Source organism: Cydia pomonella, chromosome 15 (assembly GCF_033807575.1).
Source record: "Cydia pomonella isolate Wapato2018A chromosome 15, ilCydPomo1, whole genome shotgun sequence".
Taxonomy (NCBI): Eukaryota; Metazoa; Arthropoda; class Insecta; order Lepidoptera; family Tortricidae; genus Cydia; species Cydia pomonella.
Window position 1 is genome coordinate 6,978,730 of NC_084717.1, and position 16,908 is coordinate 6,995,637.

Genomic DNA, 16,908 nt, shown 5'->3' on the forward strand with positions numbered 1-16,908 from the left:
GAGTTTCGTGGTATGTAATTTTGTTGGTTGTTTAGTATGGTGCAGTCAACCCCGTAATTAAATGTAAAAACCTTTGAACATCGACTTGGTGAGTTTTTGTTTGAATAAAATAGAATGAGATACGATAACGACAAGTTCTGCGGCGGTATTATGGTTCCATTTTTATGACTTGTCACTGTGCCCGTCACTTTCGCGCTTACATATTTGTTAGAACGTGACAGGTATGGTGACAAATGATAAAGAGCCGACCATCTTAGCCCTACTGGTTTAGATAAGTTCTCATTTAGATATCGTTTGTATGTCGTATAATTGACAGAAGCAGCTCGATCCGGGCAACTAATGTTACTTTAATATTATAAATATCGTAAATAGATCTTTTTGGGATCACAGCGGAATCAAAATAAACGTCAATTTTGACATGTTGTTTAGTTATCGATCTTTTAAAGATCTTAAACGTGTCTTAATCATTTTTCGAATCGGGCCGTTAATATGGGGTCGGTTAATATTGTTTAGCAGTTATTTTATGGAAAGTATGTCAATATTATACCACCAGAAACATTTTCATGTAAAATGTTGCTAAGACAAGATCAAACTCGCTCTGTCAAAAAGTTATCAGATCTCATGTAGAACCAAGCTTCATGGCACTACCGAGCTCCCAGATAAGTACTATTTTTTGATAAGTCAACATTAATAAGTATAACATAATTAAAAGTAGATGATCAGACTAATGCATCAAATTATCCACCATTCTCTAATAGCTTAACAAAAAGAGATATGTGTCTCTATACGTAGAAAAATTAAACTGCAATAGATACTTTTGAACACGAACTGTAAATATAGGGTGGAATCACATCTATCAGCATCAATCTGCTTTTTAAATATGGGCAGTTTAAATTTGTACCCTAAACTTGCATTTCAGATATTAGAATGTTTATATTATTTCTACTTAGAATTACGAGCACTTTCGATCTTAACACGAGAAAAAGTGTCCCCATAACTTCACACTTTTTTGCCTGTTTTGTTACGGTCATATTAGGTTGTAAGTATTGAAAACCGAAACAAAACGGACCAAAAATTTTGAAGACACTTTTTCTTAGTAAACATAGAAAAAGCTACTGATTCCAAGTAGAAATAATATTAAAATTCCCAATTCTAACACAATAATTTTTTGGGATTCCAAGTAGAAATAACATTAAAATTGCCAATTCTAACACAATAATTTTTTGGGATTCTAAGTAGAAATAACATTAAAATTCCCAATTCTAACACAATAATTTTTTGGGATTCCAAGTAGAAATAACATTAAAATTGCCAATTCTAACACAATAATTTTTTGGGATTCCAAGTAGAAATAACATTAAAATTCCCAATTCTAACACAATAATTTTTTGGGATTCCAAGTAGAAATAACATTAAAATTGCCAATTCTAACACAATAATTTTTTGGGATTCCAAGTAGAAATAACATTAAAATTGCCAATTCTAACACAATAATTTTTTGGGATTCCAAGTAGAAATAACATTAAAATTCCCAATTCTAACACAATAATTTTTTGGGATTCCAAGTAGAAATCACATTAAAATTGCCAATTCTAACACAATAATTTTTTGGGATTCCAAGTAGAAATAACATTAAAATTGCCAATTCTAACACAATAATTTTTTGGGATTCCAAGTAGAAATAACATTAAAATTGCCAATTCTAACACAATAATTTTTTGGTTCAGTTTTAAATAGAAATACCCATATTACAAATCGCTCGTTAGTATAAAGATACGTACGCATCGGAAAGCTGTAATGCGTGTGGGTGGCAGATACCTTTGATGCGTTACTTCATGCTAGTATTGATACTGACTGTACCCTTCTTACAACTCCAGACACAATAGCAAGAACAATGGGATAACGCCTATAGACGTTTAGTGTCAACCAAGGTGTTAAATCAAAAACATGATTTATATATGTTTAAATGATATATCTATTCTAAGACAGTTGTTAGCTTTACGATAAGTATGTACATTAACTCCAACATGATTACTCCTGACATCAATCACATTGTGATACATGACCTAAGTAGACAGGGTATACATATTTACCTACTGGTAAAATTAAAGTACATAAATCAAATGTCAAGGGACTAAAGTAAATGAAAGGTTTTAGAGGACGCCGTCAAAGGAACGAGTAGAAATTGTCAATCAGAAAACTAATTAACATCATACCTACATGTAAATTGTACGCTTCAATATTATATGCCTATTTTTATTTTATTAATCAAATATAAATTGCTTGTATACAATAGAAATTAAAATTCGGCGAATCAATTCTCAACGGCCACTTTACTCGCCGTCCATCCCTACACAAGCGTTCTTACGCCAAAGCAAATTGCGCCCATTGTTATTCAAACAGTATATTAAAGATTCATTCACGTCATTTTCAGCGTTTTGAATTATATCAGACTCCGCGGAACGCAATTAAGGATTTCGCAATTCAAAAGAATAATTGGGTAGTTCGTTATTGGATGTTTAATAAAATTAGTTTTTGCGCTAATTTCCTGGGTACCTAACATTGTTTAATAAAACCGTTTTTTAATTAGCAGTTACTCGTTAAAAATAATAAGCATAAACAATTTAACTATCCTAAGAAAGCATAAGCAATAGGTACTACCGATTTAAGTGAAAACGTATTTAATAAGCTAGTTTTCCGAAACGCCTTGATAAAATTACTTTTCACAATACCAAATACGTTACAAGTGTCATACCTGCTTATGAAGACGCTCGATCGATATTTTGCCTCACGTACAAGCAAATATTGCAAGGGCCCGAAATCCCTTCGAGGTCGCTGCCCTAATGACCTGACTTAACGTTTCTGCATATTATTCCACGACACGTATCCGGACGGGCGGCAATGTTGGCATTTCCTTACCAAATTTCCTTGGAGACTGGAGTCACGTTATTTCTATTTTATTTGACAACGGGTATCTCGACTCACCAAGAAGTTTTAAGATAAATAAGTATGTACAGTTAGCATTAGCTCAATAGGTAATGACGGCTTAATTGGCTCAATAAATCAGAACACATTCTTATTTTTATGCTAACGAAGATGTGTTAAAATCTGACTGTACCTACTTAATAGTGAAGAGCTTTTGCTACTAAATAAATTATTGTAGAAAAAATATATAAAATTAAACTAGAAAGTTATTTAGGATACTACTTCTATTACAAATAAATAAAGTCTTCTGTTTTGCTACTATTTTGACTTCCTATTACTTTAAACACAATTTTGTTAGGTATCTGTCATTCGCTATCCTTAGTTTAGACATGTGAAGTTCACGAGTGAGTGATTCAATTATTTTCTTTTGATTGAACTCACTCTTCACTCACTTAAGATTTAACTCGCTCAGTAACTCATCCATTTCAGTGTTACTTACTCGCCCTTTCCCACACACGATTTGAATGAGCTGATCGAGCCAAAATAGTGAGACGATGCGAATTTTGCGAAATAACGGTTTCGAAGCGATTTGGAAGAATTCGGAGGATGTCGGGAAAACATGGCGGGATCGTATCGCATGAATCGCCATCTTGGTCGCACTTATGGCTGTGTGTATCTGATTCTGATTTATTGACATCCCTCTCTACTGACTCCTGAACGATATAGCCTACAGTTCCGCTGAGTGAAATGAGTGATAAATATCGCCGCGAGCGTTTTGCGCATTTCTACCTTACTTCCTTCCCATTCGTATCATCCCCTTGTACAGTCCACTATGAAAGATTACATTTACCACGTTATGCTAAACAGTGAATGTAGCCTACAAACAGTCAGCAACCGCAAATACTTATATGAGCCTAAATACTAGTTTGTGCCCGTGACTTTATTTGCCTGAAATGATGATGATAATTAATACCAATCTCAAACTACATATCTCAATAGTAAATTTTATCTGAATTGGTTCAAACGGGGTTTAAGCGTAAACAGGTAAAAGATTTTCGTATTAATAATATTAGTAGGAATTACGTTGTGTAGGCAACCGTGTTCGTTTACCATCAAGACACTTTATCTTGGTTAACCTTTTACATATCCCTTGGAGTGGTAGGCGGTCAAATTCCGACCGAAGATGTCATTTAAAATTCAAATTTGATTAATTGAAATAAAATAAAAATTCCAATAACACAAAAACGACATATGCCACTTGAAGAGTTAACCTCTTCTCTTACCTACGCAGTTAATATTTTAGTGGCATTTTATCGCAAGTAAATATTTCAGTTCAATACTGACTTCGTTTTTGTGTGAGAAATTGAAGTCGGTTAAAAAAGGTGAGATATTTTCTGGGTGATCATACTATATGAACTATTATATGAATGACGTTATGATTAGGTATAATATCGCCGTTTAAATTTTAAACTGTCACAAATAACTTACTTACTTACCTTAATCGTTAATATAATGAATGATATCAGAACGGTAGATACTCGTATTCATTAAGATTATTTTACATTCCATCTTGGATTTACCTACCTGAACAATCAAATTACCATTTCTTAGACAAAAGACGAACAAAGGATCAATACTAGCAAAACGGTCAGCTCAGCAAAATATTATAGGGGCCGAAACATTTTTCATCCATTCTCTCTCGGAATCCTTCCACTGGAACTTCATGAATATTTCAACCAGGATCAATTATTAAAATGATTTACTACTCCCCGGCCCGCTGTATAAACGTGCACTCTTCTAAGGTTTTATTTTTGCCCGAATACGTCCGGGGGATGAACGTGAGTTCAATTCCTTGCTGTGTGCGTAAAATGTTAATATTAAAAATGCGGTATTAAGAAACGGAGCAGAAGGTGTAGGTGGAAATGGAATGAACGGAATGAGATTGCTTTAAGATGTTTGGATGATAATTAAATTATATTGAAACTGGACACTTACGTACTTTTAAGTCGAAGATTGCTTAACTTCGTGTGTGCCCTTTTTAATATATTTAATGTCTATGTATCACGGAAGTCGTGTTTGGGTGAACTTAAGTAAAATATTTACTGCTTAATAGATTTTTGTTTCAGTACCCCTAGTGTAAATATTTTCCACAGCGAAACGTGACGTACGCGTTTGCGTTAAGTGTCATTTTGTATGAGATTTTTGACTTTCCAAAACGTCCCGCTTGGCGCGCTGTTCAAAAACCCATACAAAATGAGACTTAACGCAAACGCGTACGTCACGTTTCGCTATCGACTAATTAATTTACACTAGGGGTACTGAACACACTGTAGGGCGTGCATAAACTGCACAGGAGACGTCAGATTTTTAGCGTGAAGTGTAAATGAGAAGTTAATGCTTCCAATGTAGGGCTACATGATCATACAAGATGGCAGAACCTACGAGAAAAGAAACAAAACGTACAAGAACGGCAGATGGCAGCTCTTACTTTGGCGTGAAGTGTCAATGTACATGTTTATGATTCCGATTCAGGCCACAAGATGACAGACACTTTAACGCGCATGGTCGTTTTTTCATATTTATTTCTAGAAACGTGACGCTAAAATTTTAAGATTAAACTTAAGCATTTTATAAAAAATCTCCCAAACCTCAATGGCCAGCGTTGTCAATTTCAATTTCCCTCTTCCATAAAATTTAATCATGTGCTTAGTAGTTGGATGTATAGGCTGAGAGATGATGATAATATTAATAAGTAACAAAATCGACCGATTTTGAAATATTGCGCGTAGTTAGAAAGTAATTTCGGATTCTGAACTTCGGTTCGCTGTTCGGTGCAGCGGCTTCCATTGAGTGTCAAAACTTTACAGTGACAAAGTAGACACTACTAAGGCTTAGTAAGGCACTGCTGTTGACATATATTTAGGCCTTCGCTTGTCTGGTTTAGGCCTGCGTGCAGAAATAATATTTTGTTATATGTAAAACTTTCCTGTACGCAGCGTTTCATACTAACGTTTAAAGCTAAGTCAAAATTAGTTCGTTCCATTTATGCGATCATTAGTGGTCACTCGCTTAGTGTTCCAACCCTGAATATGTCATACCCAAATTGTTATCGTTAAATAACATTGGAGTGTTAATAAAAAAGCATTTAGATTTTAGAACTCTTTAATACCCGGACTCCCCATACCTACTAAATATTACTGGAATTTCAGAATTTCGGTTTTTCTCTACAAATAAAGTACAATATATACGAGCACCTTTATCACAATTCACATATGGAAATATTATAGACATTCACATTCATACTTAAATGTAATTTGTTTCCACGACGTGCTAGCAAAGTTAACATCCACAGAATTCTCTGGCTTTTATCTAAAGAATCTTGCAATTAATACCTACACGTTTAACAGTATTTTACCTTGCGTTTTTCCTTTCCGCGTCATTCCAGTTACCTCCTCGTTTTAGCTATTTCCATTTCTCTTTGCGCCGTGCGTAAATCCAATTTGGGTCTACATTTTGATCGGTATGATATAAGGTTTTGTTTTGGATAAAATATATTTCCTTCGCGTTGTTTATTTTTGGTTTCTTCTCTAATCTCTGGGGAATTTCTATTTATTATTCAGTCTGAAGAAGACGTAACGTGATAATTTTATATTCTTTGTTATGTTTTATTAATGTGTTTTTGTCTATACCTAAATTTTATTTGTATTGCCGATTGAAAACAAAAATCTCAAAAATGTGACATCACACCAGGGGGGAGGGGTTTGCAAAATATGACCAAGTGTGATATGGAGCGGGAAGGGGGCAAAAACCTAGAAATTCGTGTAACGTAATTAGGACGAGTGAAATGCCTTATGAGAAATGTGCTGATAGCATTTTGTCAGCACCAATTAGCCTGAGCCGCTAATGCTGATTAGTGCCCACGCTATGGATTAAGCCATATCAAAATAATATGAAAACCATAACAAATTAGCCAATATTCAACTTAATATCCGTCCTGATCGCACAAATAAATGCCTTTAGCTGAATTGGAAGCGTTTAATTCATTGATGATCACGACAGCACAGATTTGTTTTAATCACTTATTGTATGCTCTCAATCAGTCTCAATATTTGCCACATTCCTTATCACGTTAATTGTCAGATGATCACTAATAATTAAATACCTAAAACATTATTTTCAGTAAAGCAATTACAGTCTGTTAAACAAGTTTGTAGAAAGAGGCGCTAAGTTCAAATTTTCTATGGGACGACAACTCTTCGCGCCTATATTTTTTGTTTTGCCGCTTTTTTCTACTGACGGAAATAGATTCACAGACTATTCGAAAATATAAAGCCCAGTAACTACAAATTGATGTAAATGACTTGTACAGTCACGTCTGAAAATATCAGTAAGTACGAAAAATATGTATACACTACCTTAATATATGGGCGATAAAGTCGAGTATACATATTTTTGGCACTTTTTTCGTATCGATATTTTCAGATGTGACCATACAGTCAGCATCAATAGTAACGTATGAAATAACGCAAAAAAAGAATCTTCCATTCTAGAATAAGTTTCAGAATATAAATATATAATTTCGACAGTTGACGTTCAAATCTATGTGCAATAATTTGGTTGTTCTCTAAATAATCATACAGTCTAATCAATATCTCGTTTTGTTAAGCTATCAGAGAATGGTAAATACGTTTGACGCATAGTCTGATACGCTACTTTTGATGCTGTCTGTACTGCGTTCAAATGAAGGTACTATTCCGTTTCCCCTGACGATTGTAAGAGGGGTGTCTAGTTGAATTTTGTTCAGAGCGGTAGGTACTAACCTAACTGCTGCTGCTGTCACTGCAGGGGTAATAATATATAACTGTTTATACCCAAAAGATTGCACTGGGAGTACGACCTATTGTAAATACTATTCCACTGGCAGCCATTGTTAAAAGAAACGAGTTTAGGGTCAAGAAATAGGTAACTGGGAAACATATAATAGTAGAATTTGGAACATCTTATTTTCATAAAAGAATATCATAATATTCATAATCTTAACTACTTAAGTTAATTTTGAGAAAGTCGGTGTACTTGATGATAACTAAGTTGGACTAAAAAGGGTTGGTTTAATTAGGTATGCATTGTATGATAAAAATAGTGAAGATCTGTTAAGGGCATATTCGATATCGTGGTTTGAGTAGAAAAAAGTAGAAAAAACATTTTTTTGAGGGGAACATTTTTGGCCTTTGTATGAAAGGCTAGCCGAGAAAAATTACGTCAAAATCATTTTTCTTCTAGTTTTTCCTAATCAAGACACGATAATATGCCCTAAAACTCCACTATTTTTGTTACTACTTTCCGAACGAGAGCTCAAGTACTCATGGATTGCCAATTGATATTTTAATAAAAGCTTTTTGGTGAAGGTAAACATTTTGATGAAACTCGTAATCTACAAAGGTAATTCGAGATTTGTGTATTCTAAAGCATTGTGTTGGAAAACTTAACTATAAAAACCAAATATATATCTAGAAATAAAACTGTGACATACGTACCTTTTAGGTTTACTTTTATAAATTGATCATATTTCAATAGGTTTCTTGGCCTAAAACTCATGGTCTCATACTCCTATGAATTAAAAGTGATATAACAGATGTTTGGCATTAAGAATGCACTCTTGTACGGTGTCAGGGAACAAGTTAATGTCATAAGACTCGTAAAAAGTGACACTATATAAAAATATAAATAAACAGGTTAAAGTAGTAGGTAGTCCTTCCTACATTACGCTTGCAAATTGTCCGCAGGTAGCGAATATCACGTTACGCTCGCTGCATCGACATTAGCATATCGATGGGCTGCAAATATCTGCCGAGCGAAATAAAATGCGCTGTAAAACGGCGTTAACGATGAAATTTTATATGCATTCAGAATCGGATTGTGTTTGAAGCTGTCCCGTTTAAAAGGCAGATTTAAAGTTATAGCTTTGACGACGAGGTGTTGTGCTGTAATTTGTGTTATATTGCGGCCACTGTTATAATATTGAATTCACCTATTGTTGTTAAAGACAAACTCATATAAACAAAAAAAAATGGCATAAAAGTTAAAATAGATATTAAGTATATTACAGTTTATGTCACTCTTTCAATATTTCTCATATATCTCAGAACTATGGTTTAGAATGAACTCGAATATCTTCATTCAAATGTGACTAGATACTATTTGAATATCGTAGTTCAAGGGAAAATACCATGCGTCCCTAGCCATTGAACAAAGCCGAAATGTACATATGCATTAGGGTATTTAGAACCAGTATAGAAATTATCATTACAACCGGTGCAGCGGTTACGAAGAAATTGACAAAATATTATTTTTTACTTTGGAGCAATTTGTAAGTGTTAGTGGCTCCTGAGGTAATACATCCACATAGAAAAGTATGAAACCTTCTTTGGCCTTTTTGCTTATCTTTATTATTTATGTCACTAATAAGATTTTGACTTTTGACAAATTAATGTCATCATTGCCGAACATTTTCGAACAAATTGTCAAAAACACTGCCAATGATTAAGTAATACAGTCTGTTTTTTTTTGTTGTCAATTATTGGAAATAACTTTTGTTTGATTTTTTTTATCAATTATTCTATTAAAAAAATATATTAACGTTTGAAAGTATCCCTATGTGGGAGTTCAGGGTTTGTTCAATGGCTAAGGACAAGCTGTATATTAAAAATATATAATATAAATAATTCGATGAAAAAACTGAGACAAAACCAAAAATAACTTTATATTAAACTCGTGAACCGTAGCTGTATTTCTGAACTAGGTACTAGTACAGTTGGTTGGTTTGTAATAACGTAAACATAATTTATATTGCATGGTATTAATGCGAACCCCGATGACAACTGCGAATAGGTAACCCAAAAAAAAACCTATCATAATTTAACTTGACGCAGCCAAATTATACCAGGACATTATAAACATACAACACTTAGATAGCAAAGCACATTTACCTGGGGCATTCAAGCCCTCAATTGTGTCGGCTCCCTCGACCATGGCTCGCGATAAACTCTGAAAAGACCTACCGGACACTCCATTCATGTAGATCATTGAGGACGCATGAGAGGCAACAGTGCAGAAAACCGGCCAGACTTTAGTGTAATGTACGTTGTGAGATTTTATAAGCTTTTAAGAGGAAATACCAGCTGAGCCCTTCTCAGATTTGGGTAATTTAGGTAAATATCTCCGTCGCGGGGGCGGCTCTTAAAATTAGTGCGATTAGAACAGTTTAGGTGAAAAATCCTTCGTAAAAATTTTAGAAATCGAGGTTTCGTTCTCGAGATTTTCCTCCTCCAAAACTTAACTAATTGTAACAAAATTTTGGGAACGGAATGAGAAACAAATTATCTCAGTCTGACCCTTTTGATTTTTGCGTTTATTGTTCCCGATTTTGTATGCTAGGCCTCTGTTTACGGTGCATTTATTTTGCCGTTTTAGCGCTTTTTAAAGTAACCTAGTTCTTATAAAAACAAGAATATAAAAAATATATATACACGCAAAGGTACTGGTAATATTGAACTCATAAATGATTCATCTAGGGCCAATATGCAGAGAGGAGAACGTTTGTATGGAAAAATTACCACTATTCCCCTTAAGTTTATTCGAATTACTCAGCTCATTTGAATTACTATAATCATAAAAATATTTTATTGGGCTTATATTGTAATTATATGATTGTTATATTACAAGTAAGTTATTGTTCGTTTATTAAGCAGAATAACAATATTGTTGAGAAACAATAGCTAGAGCCCGTCTAAGCGAACCTTGCTTCGATTTAAGTAGATCGAAGTGAGGGAGTGTATTCTACACGTCATATTTTTATAAAAAAGTATACATTCATGATGACACCTCCACACTTTGCCATTACAACTTAGCTTAATCGAACTCTAATTAATGGCAATGACAAAAGAGGAGTTTTTTATGCCTACACTGTGAGCAACAAATAAAACAATAGCAATATTTGCTACAGCTCAAATATTTTATAATCTATTACTTCTAGCAAAAAGAGAATTTATGATTTAAAAATCTTATCGGACAAAATTATCTTAAAATAAAATATTTCTTTTACCATAGCAGTTTTTATATTATATCCTCATTTTCAATGACAAATGACTTTTCCTCGTCACATCAGTCACATTTTTCCACAATTTAACCCTGCAACTGTTTATTCAATTGTCCTTGTCCTCTGAGCCATGCAGTGATAAAGATGAAATACCGTCGGGCACTGCGGCGATGCCTAAGTGGCCGAAAGGGTTGCTCTGTGCAAATCGTCACATCTCCAAAAGGGTGTATCTCCGAACGTTTTCTATATGGCTATAATGAACACACAAACACATTCGTTTTTTATATGTACCTATAGACCTACTTGCATATTTATTTTCATTTCTTATGCTCTGAAAGTGGGTCGTTGTACTCGTTGTTGTTCTAAAATGTGTGCAGAAAATGATACGTTTCTGTACTAGAGCACTGTACTTTCTAAGCACGTTTTTTTTCTTCTTTTTTTATGATAAGCAATTAAAATTGTGTTTTTAAATTATTTTTTGTACAATATATGGATAAAATACAAAAAAATAATTCAAAAACACAATTTTAATTGCTTATCATAGAAAGGAATTATTTATAAGAATGGTCTTATAAATAAAACTCATTCCATAAATAACAATATTTTTAGCTAAATTGTTAATTGAAAGTACTCTCAAGACACTACTGAAGTTTATTCTTAGCCGTGTTTTTTTAATGCACTTCTATTTTACAATCTACTATTATACCCGTAGATACAAATCCAAACAATCACTTTCTGACAAATAGATATCAAATTTATTTACATTTTAAAACTTCTTCATACAGTACAATGATTCACGTGTGATTTTAATGTGGGTAAATATTTTTTTATTTATTCTTTATGAACATTTCCGAGAAGTTTTCATTGAATAAGCATTTCAGTTATCAGATACATAAGAAGAGACGTGTTCTTCAGATGTAATAAGAAGAGACGTGATGTTTCTGTTCATAGTCCTGATTTTTGTACATTTTTTTGCATCACTAAGACATGTTGTATATTCGTAGGCAAACACAATAGTTGCAAATGGATAGTTTACTATTCAATAATCTGGTTGTCGAAGTAGTCTGGTAGTCATTCGATGTATCGAATTTTAGAAGACAAAATTAACTTTTAAGTTATAAAGACAGATTTTAATAATAATAATAAAAAGCTCTCCAAGGGGCCTCTACGTGCTGGATCTATAGCCCCACGCAAGCTTCCCAAAAGACCGGGATTTATAGGCCCGTGAAATCCAAGGAGATAAAATTAAATAACAATTATAATTGTTATTACATTTATTGTACCGTACAATTAATGTTATTGAAGATCAAATCAAATTGATTTTGATTTCTTGGAGAAATAATATTCATCATCTAAATATTACTCCAAACGAACGTTTTATTAGCTTTATGTACATATAAAATCCAAGTATACGAAAGTCGAGAAATATCGTTTCAGACACATTATAACTGCTATTTATCAGAAACAAAGGAATATTATCGATATTTCAAGCAATCAGTCCTAGATAAACAGAAACTTATATATTGACATTGTAAACGATTTTATTATAGCAGTCAAGGAAACTAATATCGGCTGTAATAGATGTGATATTTACCGAATTGTCGCTGAGGTGCTTTGGGGCAATTCCGAATAATTATGTTATATTTTTATAAAACTACTACCGGAAACTTGTTCAATCAGCTATTTCAGTATATTAAACTGTGTTGTGTGTTGTATAATGTGTAAGATGTGTAAAGTCATAGATAAATAGGTCCCTCAAATTTGATGTAGTTGGCGCTGTTACTGTACGGCTTCGTAGTTCGTACAACATACGGTAACTCTGGTTGTCAAAAATTTACGTTTTACAATTCAGTGACCACAATACATATATTGTAGTACAATGCCCTGGTTCAGATGTCAAATTAGAAGACAAGTTTTTTCTTAGACCTTACTCCTAAGCGTGGTCTAGATTCCAGACTAGCAAGAACTTGCATGCAATTTTCATTACATTGCGGTGTCTAATTGCTTTAGTCGGCAATGTAACGTAAATTTCATGCAAGTTCTTGCTAGTCCTAGCCTCGTTTTACTATCAATAACTCTGTGACTGTAATAATCGAAGATGAGCCTAATTTACCTCATAGGATACGAAAAATGCTCCAATATCACCCAAAAGCGCCTTAGGAACAAAAATGTTAAGCTATTGATCGGATTCCACGACGTGACATCGGAGCTGGTGCTCTAATGGTATCCGTCTTTTATTGCGCGACGAACTACGAAGATAATAAGCCTTATGCCAACACAATAAGGTTTTTGAGGAAAGTAATTATTACAGTAAGTATATTAATTATAGTGGACGGCTGCCGTCCATATTGAGCATGGGATTGTCAGAGAAGTAATTAGAAATGAGTCACACTATATGAGTAGTAAAAAATAAATATATAAGTACACATGCGCGGTGCTATTTATCACTGTGAGATGCATAGCCGTACAATGTTATCGTCTGCCGAATTTCTCTAAGTTGCGACTGAGAGGCAGAAGGCTGAGTCCACATTACTATTATGACAACGTGCGTCACAGACAAGACGGGCTGTGCAAGCATAATCATGCTCGATTTGAAATGCTGCATAGTTTGTATAGGATGATGAGAATCTCTGTTTGATATATACACTTAGGCATGTAATCGTTTATTTGAGAAGGATTTGTGTTAAGATTGTGTTCAAATATATTATGTTTGGATATTGTCTGCACTTGAGTCTGTTTCGTAGCGGTAGGTCGTAGCACGTAGTAGGTCTCACTTTGTGGCAAAAACTTTGTTTGGAGGATTTTTTGTAGCAGGCAAAGAGTGAGATTGTACTTTTCCTCGCAATTTTTTTAAAAAAAAAACGTGGTGCACGCAATGTTTTATACGTAGATTAAGTATGAAAATAACAAAATTGATAGCTAGTTAGCCTTTAACGGGGAATACTGAAAGAAAATCCTCAATTCAAGCCTCATCATCATAAACTATCTTTATTAACTAACACAAACGGGACTTAATCGCGTATTAAGTTTTAAATTTACCTCCGACGTGTTTCCCGTTTGTGTTAGTTAATAATGTGTAAAAATCGTGAAAGTTTATAAATCTGTATCTTTATCTTATCTTATCTTTATCTTTATCATCGCCAATATAATATAGCCCTAAAAATATTGTACAAGAAAAAAAAACAAAAAGATGATGTTTTAGGATGACCTTATTTGATAGCCCTCACGAAAAAAGTCCCAGAAAAGACCACTTCATTTTATACACCGTGTTTTTTTTGATTTGCGTTAATTTCGAGGGTGCATTCCTGAGCTTAAATTAAGTAACTTTCTCAAAGATACCGATATTCTAACTAACTCCATTTTGGGGATAATCAATCATAAATTTTTATATTATAAGGCCCTTACGAGCATGTACACTTGCCTTAGGGCCTGTTTACTTATTGATTAGTGTTTAGTGCGAGTTCATACATTTGCTACTAAACGTACGTACTATCTCGGACGATCGATGTTAGAAATGACATTGATATATCACAGTTTTCAATTGTTTGGTTGAGTTAAATGTAATACCCGTGTTACAACAACGCTATATGCAACATTTAGTTACTTTTTATAAAAAAAAAATAGTAAAAAAAAAAAAAACATTTTGTTTTTTTAAATTAACTATGCCATTTAGTTTCCTTAAACGTACTTACCGAAACCCCGGAGTTAACGCAATTCAATAAAAACACGGTGTATACATAATCTTTTTTTCTGCTCATATAATATTTTATGTTAATACCAGTATTATAAAAACAACCCATGGGGGGCATGCATGCCTATACACAACAATTGCATGTTGTAATATCAAATTAATGTTCCTATCACAAGCTACATTCTAAAATAACCTATTGTTTCAATAATCATGAAAAAATTCGGCGTAACGATTTCAAGCCATCATGCGCGCAAGAAATATTCCACTAATTTGTATTCAAATGTCATATTATGACTTGCGAACTCCATAAAACCAGTCTTTGTGTTACTTTTTTAACCCCTTTATGGCGCGGATGCCTCCTTATCTCTCTTTCGCACCCTCACGTCATAAGAGGGTAAATAGTCGTAAAATTTTAAAGTCTTCAACTTTAACGTTAGATACTCTACAAGCCACTTTATTCGAGGTGGACTGGACATTTACTTTTAATAAAGTTATGTTGTACTTGTAGCTGTAAATAATAAGCTGACATTTATTAATAAATGATTGCAAACATTATTTTCATAATTTAGAGATTTACCAATTATGAATTATTAAACAGTATTATACATCCAATCTAATACTTTTGGTTATAACAACGTATAATTATTTGTATTTTAACTTCAAATTTAATAGCCTCTTTGAATATTCCTTACTATACAATTGTTGCCTTGAAGTAATTACTGACTCACTTAAAACTTGTTTATATTTACTTTTCCAAAAGTTCAAATAACTATGTCTTTTTTTTACAAGCTTTTATTTAACCTGTCCTGTTAGTATGTATAATATTAATGTAAGTTAGTGTGGGTCAAATTTTGGAAGCTAATTTTGACCCACTTCCCTTTCGATTGAGTTGAAATTTTGCATGCATACGTAAATCAAATGACAATGCAATATTATGATGACATGGAGCTGATCTGATGATGGAGACTAGAGGTGGCCATGGGGACTCTGTGATAGGATAACGCAAACTAATTGTGTTTGGGGTTGTTAGAAGTCTCGATGAGTATTAGTTACTTGTGGAAAGAAAAGTACAGTCAGCGATAAAAGCTTGTGCTAAAAATGTTTTTTTTTGACAAAAACTTATTTTAACATTGAAGGTCTGGACGTAAAATTAAAAAGCTATTAGACGTCTACTTCAAAAGTGACGATACAGCTTAGCAAAGTTATCCAATTAAAAGACATAATCTCAAACCCTCATATATAATAATTATCATAGCCCCAAGCTGGTTATTTAAATTAGTACCTATATTCAAGTGAAACTTCATATTCACCACTCAAATTCCTACATAGGTGTATATCTACAAGGAAATTACGAGGTTATTCGAGAAATGTAGGTATGCTACTTTTCTCACAGTGCTTACCTTGTGGAAAATGCGAGTGTTAAAATAACACATAAACTTGTTTGAAATCTTACATGTATAAACACTCGCAAAGATAAATGGAAAACTGGTGTAACTTGTAATGTCATTATCTCGGCGTTTGTTTGATTGCTTACAGATAAACGCGGAGCGAATGAGCCCGAGGCGTTTCTGGGGATTCTCGGGGGACCACAGGGATTTCAATATGTTCGCTTGCCGAGCGAGACCTACTTTATTCCTTAAGAAAACCAGTATAAGAGCGCTCCCCAATTACGGGTAGTTTTTACAGATCTGGAGGCAGAATTTTTCTGGCTGCATGAGAATTCGATTCACCACTAGGCGATAAGCAACGCAACGGAAACACGCGAACAGATGTTAGAGGACCTGTCGCCGGTATAACTGGCACACTTTCAGCTCCAAAACATGCATTTTGGGCTACCAATTGGCGAGTTTTATGGATTTTTGTTGAGGCTATTGAACATATTTGCAACGATTAAGCTTAAATAAGTATCATTTGTAGTTTGCTGAAATAACATTCTATTTGTTACGGCGATGATGTATTTACGTCCGCAGATTCATTTAAATTTCAGGGAGTATGCTTTCAACAAGCTTGGAAGCAATTTAAATTTTGGAAACAAGTTGGTATCGTATTGGACGCTTCTAAATATGATTCTGTTCTCACTACCCGAGACAAGATATCTGATGTTGTGAGTTTATGTATTTAATACACATTGCCGAACAACAAACCAATTACAAAATAAACTAGTTTTTGGAACTCCGATACAGAATTTACTTGTGAT

At 33.7% G+C, this 16,908-nt stretch overlaps 1 protein-coding gene across 1 annotated transcript in view; it reads left to right on the forward strand.

Annotated features, from left to right (window-relative positions):
* The window catches only part of LOC133525690 (semaphorin-2A), a 458,429-nt gene that overhangs the window by 24,880 nt on the left and 416,641 nt on the right, over positions 1-16,908 (forward strand). The gene's annotated exons all lie outside the window — the stretch shown is intronic.